The sequence below is a fragment of the Coffea eugenioides genome, chromosome 7, assembly GCF_003713205.1.
Source record: "Coffea eugenioides isolate CCC68of chromosome 7, Ceug_1.0, whole genome shotgun sequence".
Lineage (NCBI taxonomy): Eukaryota > Viridiplantae > Streptophyta > Magnoliopsida > Gentianales > Rubiaceae > Coffea > Coffea eugenioides.
In genome coordinates, this window is record NC_040041.1 from 37044612 (window position 1) to 37053939 (window position 9328).

At 32.4% G+C, this 9328-nt stretch overlaps 1 long non-coding RNA gene across 3 annotated transcripts; it reads left to right on the plus strand.

Annotated features, from left to right (window-relative positions):
- Nucleotides 1–251: 251 nt before the first annotated feature.
- Nucleotides 252–4118, plus strand: LOC113778458. 3 transcript variants are annotated; one of them, XR_003469267.1, is made up of 6 exons: nt 252–436; nt 939–1386; nt 1480–1670; nt 2750–2824; nt 3200–3315; nt 3843–4118. It is a non-coding gene; the product is annotated as an uncharacterized LOC113778458 (long non-coding RNA). The 3 variants fall into 3 exon arrangements; XR_003469269.1 differs by having other exon boundaries at nt 1594–1670; XR_003469268.1 differs by having other exon boundaries at nt 945–1386.
- The last annotated feature ends 5210 nt before the right edge of the window (nt 4119–9328 follow it).

Genomic DNA, 9328 nt, shown 5'->3' on the forward strand with positions numbered 1-9328 from the left:
AAAATGAAATCTATATTTCAAATACAATTATAAAAGATAAAATTGCACCAATTTTTTTTGTGTAAAAAGGGGGGAATTATGATGTCCAAATCTAGTTAAAATTCAAGACAAAAACAAAGTGGCGCAATTTTAAAATTCAAGGCAAAAAAAAGAGGCGCAAATTTGTCCAAGTCTCTTGTACTACGTAGATGCAAAACAATAACTTTTCTAAGTGTTGAACTCTCTCTCAGACTCTCACAAATCACCTCACTTTTACTCAGCCCGTCAGCCCACACTCACCTCTACCTCCACGGCTCCACCTCCACTTCCACTTCCATTTTCACCTCCACCTCCACCTCTACCACACTCTCGATCTCTTCGACAATTGAAGACCAGTGAAGTACCGTGGCTCTTTGGCATTGAAGACCAAGTAATTCTCCAAGTCTCTGCAGCAAAGGTTAGTTCTTTCCCTCTCTTCTTTGTCTTTAAGATAGTTTGCAAATATTTTGGCCCTACGCTTGTTTTTTTTTTTTCTGAAAATTTCTACCTGCATTCTTGTTGAACCTGTATTGAGGGTGTAATTTTATGGTTATTTACATGATTAAACTTTTCATCCCCTGAATTTTTATTGCCCTAAATTTTAACTTAGGAAAAAAATTAGGGAAAATTTTTTGCCTAGTTATCGTGAATCCCCTAGATTAATTGTATCCTCTGCCTTTTGGCCCACTTGGGAAGGACTTGCTGCTTCCCAATGATTTTTTGTACAAAATCAGCTACGGCTGGACTTGGTAGGGGGAGAATTGAATAATAATGACCAAATTAGATGAGGCAATTAGACAAGCTTTAGATGAGGCATAATAGCATACTCATTTACCTCAAAATATTTATTGCTTTATTCTTATTTAGAAAATTGTAGGTTTTAAAATCCTTCTGTTGTATGTCTTGATCCCACAAAAAAGTTGCAGGGGAAGGGGTTGGTTGCTGCCAATCCTATTGCTATGTTGTTATGCCAAGATTGGCTAATGGTTCGTTGACGAGTTAAAGAAATTAGTAGATGTTCTGTCTCTTATCCTTGAAGCAAGCTACTTCCAAAAGGGTGGTTCTACTAGCAGTGACGATTGTAGTTCATTGGAGACTTGGCCTTCAAAGAAAGCTGCAGGTCACATAATTGAGTTTATTACTTATTATGTTGCCTGTGAAAGAGCAAAGGTCTCTAGAGATATTTTAAGTCAAAATTTGGAGTATTTGACATCAGAAATTAGCTTTTCACCTAGTGTCTCTAGGCAGAATATTGAGATCCACAAAAGAAGAGAGAAGCAATTGCTTACACTTTTAGAGGTTGTACCTGACACAGATTGGGATGCTCCTTACCTGTTGCATTTGTGTGAAAGATGTCAGTTTCACCAGGTATTTCACATGCTGATGAAAATAATATCCATTGTTAGGCAAATCCATGGATATCGAATAAGTCGATTGTAATGTTTTTATGACCTTGTTCAGGTCTGCGGCTTAATTCATTCAAACAGATGTCAGTACATTGCTGCATTGGATAGTTATATAAAAGCTGTAGATGAATCCATTCATGCCTTTTCTTTTATCCATGATATGTTGCAGCGACTAAGCGAGACTGATTCAGAAGCTTTCCAAGCAGCAGTCTTTTCAAGGATTGGTGATCTGGTCAAATTAGACAGGTAATTTTGCGCAAACTCTGATGGTAATTTCTCAGTTACACTCTCACCCAGAGAGCCTTTTTCTTTATTTGAAGACACTTGTTGAAGTTCACACAACTGGAAATCTCAAATTTTCTTGCTTAAGAAAAGATGGAATATCAGAAATTTTCTTGTCCATCACAGTCTTTTCGAAGTTTCTGTGCATATTTTGTATTTACTGGGGAGGGGCAGCTTTATACATTCATGGTCCTCATATCAGAAATGACTACCCCAGAAATCAACATGAGATGGCATCTTGATATTTCTGGATTGAAGAGGTCCAATGTCTACCTAATTAACGGTGTCTTTATTTTTTTTGGCTGGCTGATGGCAAGGATTTTGTTGTTTGTTTGCATGTTTCACCATGTTTACATTCACTATAGTCAGGTCATCCAGATGCATTCAGTTGGTTATTTTCCAGTATTTGTTGTGCCTTGCGCTCTTTCTATCTTGAATTTGATGTGGTTTGGTAAAATTATCAAGGGGCTCATACAAATGTTAGCAAAGAAGCAGTGAGGAACAGTAATGCTCTGATTTCTTCTATTACCACAGTCAAATTTTTCCCTCGCGTTCCTACTTGTACAAATCTATAGGAGAATGCCCACAGAAAATAGAGAAAGATTAGTTCAACTTTTGTATGTGATCCGTGCAATTCAACTTTGGTTACTTAAGTATGGTGAAGTAGTTTATACATATGTTATGCCATTGTGGATGGGTAATTCCTGTGCTTTTTGGTTCCAATTATCATCTATGTTCTTACCTTAATTATCTTTTATTTCTCCATGCAATTCAGTTTTGATTACTTAAGTATGGCAAAGTAGTTTATACTTAGGAGTAGTTTGTGATTTGAAGTGTAATTTGAAATGGTTTTCAGAGTATTCTACCTTAGGGCATAAAATAGGATATGGTGAAGAGGACAGGGTGCTTGTTTTTCTTTCTTGAAAAATAAATGTACCTGATAAATCAATAGCCTATCTGATGCCACTGGCTATGAGGTAATTTTTTTCTCAGCAAACATATTATTTTTCATAGTTATGTTCAGCTTATTATTTACTTGTTAGGTTTGAAGCAATACTGAATTCTTGAAGCTAGGAGGGAGTGTTAAAGATAGAGTGGCAACGAAGATTATCGAAGAGGTGACTTAATTGTTTTTCTTTAATTTGCTGCTTTTAAAGTTCTCTTATTTGACTTTGAAAGTTTTGAACTTTGGATCTTTCATTACAGAAATTTGTGCTCTCTAAGCTTAGCATATGTTGTTTTGAAATATTGAAGTGATTTGAGTTTTTGTATGATATGATGGTGTTATTGAGGTAATGTGTTTGAGCACAAGCTAGGATAGTGATGAGTTCTGACCTTGGATGGTAGCTATTAAGTCTTGCAATTTACAGTATTTACTGCTTTAACAAGCATTTACACGGCAATGCCAATGCTTTTCAGTAGCTTTTAGTTGTTTTTGTGATTTGAGTAATTTGGGTATATGGATTTTGATAAGGTTAATATTGTTTATGCAGTACCACTCCATGTATTCATCCTCTAGTGGTTTGGAGAAATGGGTTGTAAAGATTGAGCAACCCATAGACATCTTTCTCACGATACCCATTGTATCGGTTTCTCTTATATAAATGAGGTACACATTGCCTCAGTTTCTCCTATATGAATGGATAGCTCGACACCTTGTATCGTGATTCACATTACTTTGGTTATCATACTGGACACGTTGTATCCTCTGCTATGCATTACTTTGGATTGTTTTGGTTTAGTTCAGTTTAGTTTATTTGAATGTTTAGCTAAGCAAGCGAATCAAAGTTGCTTTTCCTTTAGTGTTGTGCTTGTAGTCTTATCAATTGGTTATATTGTTCATAGCAGTACTTATAGCAGTGCTTGTTGCATTAACAACTTGTTATATTATTCCTTTGAAGCTGAAGTTTAATAGCAGTACTTATTTCTTGAGCTGATTTTCTGCAATAGTTCGGGGCTGATTTTGATTTTCTGGGGCTGATTTTGGTTTTATTTGGGGTTGATTTTGAATGTACAGCTTTAATTATTGAGGTTCTTATTGGATTGCATATTTTAGCTAAGCAACCTAAGTATTGTTACTTCTCCTTCAGTGTTTTAATCCTCCCCTTATCTACTTGTTTTACTACTTTATTACAGATAAATGCTATTTAAACAAAATTTTGGGAGCTGTCTATAGCAATGACTGAAGGACGTTGAAGACAAAGTCGCAATTTCTCATGCAAGGGTTCGCTTGGATGTTCTTTGGTTTCTTGAACTCAATTCCTTTTGTAAACGTACCTTATGAATATGTGATATTTAGGCACAATGTTACTTTTATAGACCTTTGTTGGGTAATGTGCACCTCAATATGACATTTCAGTACTGAATATGCTATATTGGCATGTAGCCTAATGCAACAACTACTTTTGATTATCGATTGTTTAGATTATTTCTTTCTATTTATTTTAGATAAATAATTTACCATGCTAAATTGTGAGTTTATTGAAATGGAGCTGACAATGTTAAAGATCACAAATGACAAAAAAGAGCTGTTGCATAACAAGAATAAAAAACTCTTTGTGACAACAAAGCTTGTCACTAACTCCAAACTTCAATTGTGACAAGAAATGTTGTCAATAAGTATATCATATAAGTGACAACTTCTGACACTTTTCAGTGACAACCTTGATCAATACATCTCTGACAACATGCCAAGTCGTCAATAAAACTCTTTCATACTGTTGTCACTAATGACAACTATTCACTGACGACTTTTTGTGTTGTCACTATATACTTTTACCGACGGAGATATAGTGATGACTCTGTGACGACCCAAAAGTCGTCAATAAAAGTCATTAGTGACAACATTTCTATGTCTTGTGATGACATATTGTTGTCACTGATGACCAAATTTCTTGTAGTAAAATAAGAACTATGCGGTTCTGGTTCTACCCCTTTGAAGAACCAGAACCGACGGTTCTGGAACCGTGACCATGCCTACTCATATCAGCTAAAAAAATACTCTATATTATGTATATATTTTCCAAAATTTAGATTTTGGGCCAAATTTGTACTTTAGTAGTAGTAAAGAAAAACAACTGAAAAACGAGTTTATTACAAAAAAGGGGGTTAAGAGGTAAAGTGAGAATTAGGATATACAATAGAAGATTAGTTGCAAATTTCTCTAAAAAGATCATGTAGGTATTTTTCAAAATTTCTTGTTTTAATTGCCAAGAAATGGCACAATAAACTGATTGAGTCCCTAACGAATAACTAAAATTTGATCAAGTTACTAAATTGATCGTGAATTTATAACTATTTGGTTCAGCACATTGTTGGGTGTTCTCTACTGGGGATTTTGTAAATTTAGTAAATCTAAAATTGAGAAGCAATGCTGAGCCATAATTGCTTCAGCAAATTTAGCAATACATGTGTTCATACCAAGAATTGATTTATCTAATGCTGAGTCAAGCAAAAAAGGTGGAATTTCCTCCTGTTTCATCTTTAATTTCCTCAGGTTTCTTTCCGTACAATGAGGTTGGGAGGAAATTGCTTTAAACGGAAACCGTACATCCCAGGCATAAGTGAGGCGATGATATGCGAGTATGAGATGCCAAGAACACATGGAAAAAGCCATATATTTTTCAACCAAAAATAATGTACGAAAAAAAAAGAAAAGAAATTCAGCACTTACTTTGGATTTGGAGAGAATGAGTACTCTGGAACCTGCAGAAATTCCAATTTATATGGTGAAGCTACGTTAAAAAAAGAAAGAAAAAAAGAAAAAAACTTCAAATTTTTAGAAAAGTACAAATTCAGCACATACTTGAGAGAAAATGAAACGTCTGGCAATAGCTGGTGATCTTGTGAAATATGCAAAAATTAAGTTTAAGAAAAAAAAAAAGAAAATTCTGAAGAATTCGTATACGCAAGACTCTTTGCAAGTGAGATGGTACATTATAATGGACAAATGCTTTTCTTTAGTTTCTTCAAATTTTCAATTATAGGTACACTTGATGTGCACTTGGTATTAAGATAACATGAAAAGGAAAAAAACAAAAAACTATAACATAAAAAATAAACCCTTCTCTTTAAAAAAATGAAAAATTTTTCAGAAGATGATATTAAATCATCATAAAAAGGAAAAAAATTAAAATGATAGCGTAACAAAAAGAAAAAAAAATTATCACATAAAAAACAAACCCTTCTCTCTAGTAAGAAGTGTACTAACCGGCCAGCACCGATTTGGGGCTCTAACGCATCACTAAAAATTGATGAACTTTGTATTAATGGTATTGGTATTGTATATTTTCCAAAAAAAAAGTTTGCACCATATCGTATATTCTCAAAAAAAAAATTATTTTTATTTACAGCAGCTGATTGGAGAAGATTGTAGTCATTAGTGAAACAAGAAAGAACTATAAGGATTCATGAGTGCAATTTTGAGTTGAAGACAAAGACTTGCTATACAAAAATGAAAATCAATCCTACCAGCGGATTTAAATGTCCTTCTTATATTTGTGACAAATCTATGTGGAATAAGTTAGCATGTGCAGGCCATTACAATTAATTGATGCAGTTCCATTTAAAAGTTAATTTGGCAGAGTAATGGAGAGATTATAGAATTTGAGTATTATGAGACTTTTATGCAATTATCTAAACTTGACCTCTTTTCATCTAATCTATTACTCTATCAAGGTATTGAACTTCTTAAAGTAATCTAAAATTGACTATTCTTTTGCTTACAAAATCCCTTAAGTCATTATTATAGATATTTAGCAATACATTTATCAAATTTCTCTACTGGATAGTGTTTTAAGTTGTTGGGCATGATATCCAAGTCAGTTTGATTAACAAGAGTGTTAGTGGTGTGTCTAAAGTTAATTATGAAGTACCAAATTCATCCCCGAATACAGGCATAGAAAGATGAATAGTGATGTGGCATAGGAAGATGAATATATTCTCTGAACAAATTTCTAATACAGAAATTTTCAATGCCTAATTGTAACTCAAAGTAATTCCTATCCTTTCACTATGATTAACACCTAATCTTACTTTGTTAAAAAAATAATTGGTAACCTGGAAGAATTACTACAGATAGTTTCTCCTTAATAATCTTGAAATAAATCATTGCATGTATTTAATATTAAAAGAAATAATATTTGGAAAATAATATTTACACATTCCGTTGTTTTTTTTTTTTTTTGACTTAATGCGAGCTGAATCATGGCATCGTAAGTCCAAAACTAACTCTTCAAAAGAACCACAATTCTAAGTAAAATAAACGAGGAGCTAGTATTTATTTAAGAAAATGAAAAGAAAGCTAAAAAACACATGAGGCACTTTAGTTTAAGTTTTCATTTCTCTAAGTTCTTATTCGATACTTTAATTAGAAAATGTATATTTTGATTATCAAATTTGCTACGTTAGTATGCTCATGTAATTTGACTTATTCTAGAAGATAATCTAAAGAGTTTCAATCATAAAATTTCTACTTTTAATGAATACTAGTTCATAACTAAAAGCTAGTAAATTTATTTAGAGAAAAAATATTACATAATTAACTATTAGCACCAATGTAAGTTCGAGAGGAGAGGATTGGATTGGATAGTAAAATGAGAGGAATTGTAAATAGAAGATTTTGAATTCAAGATCTCCTATTTACCAAAAAATAAAAAGCAACCTAGAAAAAACCACCCGAATAAGTATGCTTATATAAGTATTTAGCCTCCAACCGAGAAGGAGAACTAAGAAAAACAACAAAAGTAAAAAGTTTAGAAGTTTTTTGTTAAAATTACTTTTACAATTATTACTCACATCGTTTGATTAAATATTCTTTGAGTTTGTATCTACCATTTCATATAAATTAGCAGAATTAGATTATGTTTTCTGACTTCAAAATGAATCAACTCAACCAATGATTCCCTCAATTTAGCTAGACATAGCTAAACCATTGAAGCTCTTTTACTTTTTTATTACTTTTGAGATGATTATAGTTTCAGCAACAACAAAGGAAGTATCAAACAACTAGGAAACTGATTTTGTTCTCCATTGAAGCTCTTTCTTTCATTCCCTTGTTTTATATTTTTCCTTCAACATACAGAATATATAAACTGCAGAGGAAATTGAATAAATTATCAACTTATTCTTATATTCTTTTCTCCTTATTCAATTTCCTTGAATTTAAAAATACCTGTTGTTGATCAGCTCTATTTGAGGAAATTGACTGCAGAAGCTCCGGCTACTGGCAGGCACCAGTTTCGCCACCTCCCTAACAATCGCCTCTTACTCCACTCCTGTAGTTGAATCTCAGCAAATTTATCACATTAAAGGCAAATTTTTCATGGGATTTCGTCGAAAAGTATACTCCAATACAAGCAGGTTTGTGAGTCACTGCTGAGTGTCTGAGACGAGATAGCTTCATTCACAATAGCAGGCCTTCACTTTCTTGCCCACAGATCAAAGGTTGGTGTTGTGAAGAAGAATATGCTTTACATTTTTCTTGCCCATAATAATGCTGCCTTTTGTTTTTCCAAATAAACAATGATGGTTCTGTGAAGAAGATCTTAGTTGGGCGGGGCCTCAATAATAATTAGTGCTAGTTGGGCGGGGCCTTCACAATTTTAAAGTTTTTCTTTTTCAATTTTTTAGTTAGAAAACACAAATTTCAATTGAGAAGATCTCCACCATGATTTTTTTTCTTTTATTTTTTTCCAATGGATTATAATAGCATCACATACACTGATAGTTACAGACATATATATAATTCCCTCAGTCATCACTTGTAAGTTTTTTTTTTTACTTATAAGTATGTTAAGTACTCGCGAAACTGTCAAGATAAGAAATAAGGAGAAATAATAATGAAAGACTTAGAAATTTTAGTGGCTTCACAGTATTTGTAACATTTCTATCTTCTTTTATTGCAATTGTGCATGATACTTCTTGTCGTTTGGATTATTGACCTTTTTTACATTAATAACCTTTTTTTTTTGCTTGTTGAATTTTGCTAGATTAGTAACAAGTAGCTCTTGTGCATATAAGTAGCAATATGTTTTGGTACTTTTATTTTGTCTTTTTTTTTTGTTAAATGCATTAAACCCTACTGAACTTTACCCTTAGTTGTGTTTTACCCCTTGAACTCATTAAATAAGCGCTTTGACCTCATATTTGATATTTTAAAACAAAATTACACTTACTAATTTATTTTGTTTCTTTTTGTTATTCATTCCCTTATTTTTCCTTTTTTGCTACTTTCTTTTATTTTTTTCTTCTTTTTCCATTTTCTTTTTTCCACTGCTTTTATGTCACTATTTGTTTAACTTTCCTATTAGTATTATTAATTTGTGTGCTTATTATAATAATGTAATTGTCTTTTACTTATAATTTCAATCTTGTTTTATTTATTTACACTATTAGAATATTCAAAACAAACTGTCTGGCATAAAGGACTTAGCACATGCTTGTGATACTCAAAAGGGTATCTTGCTAGCAATTTGACTATTTAAATAATTATTAGTGAACTAGAAATTTAAATTACTTAATATTTAAAAATATATCCCAAAAATCTAAATGTTTATTTACTTCTTTTTTATGTATAGATGATTTACAGTTATGTTATTATGATTTTTTAATTTGTTACTATT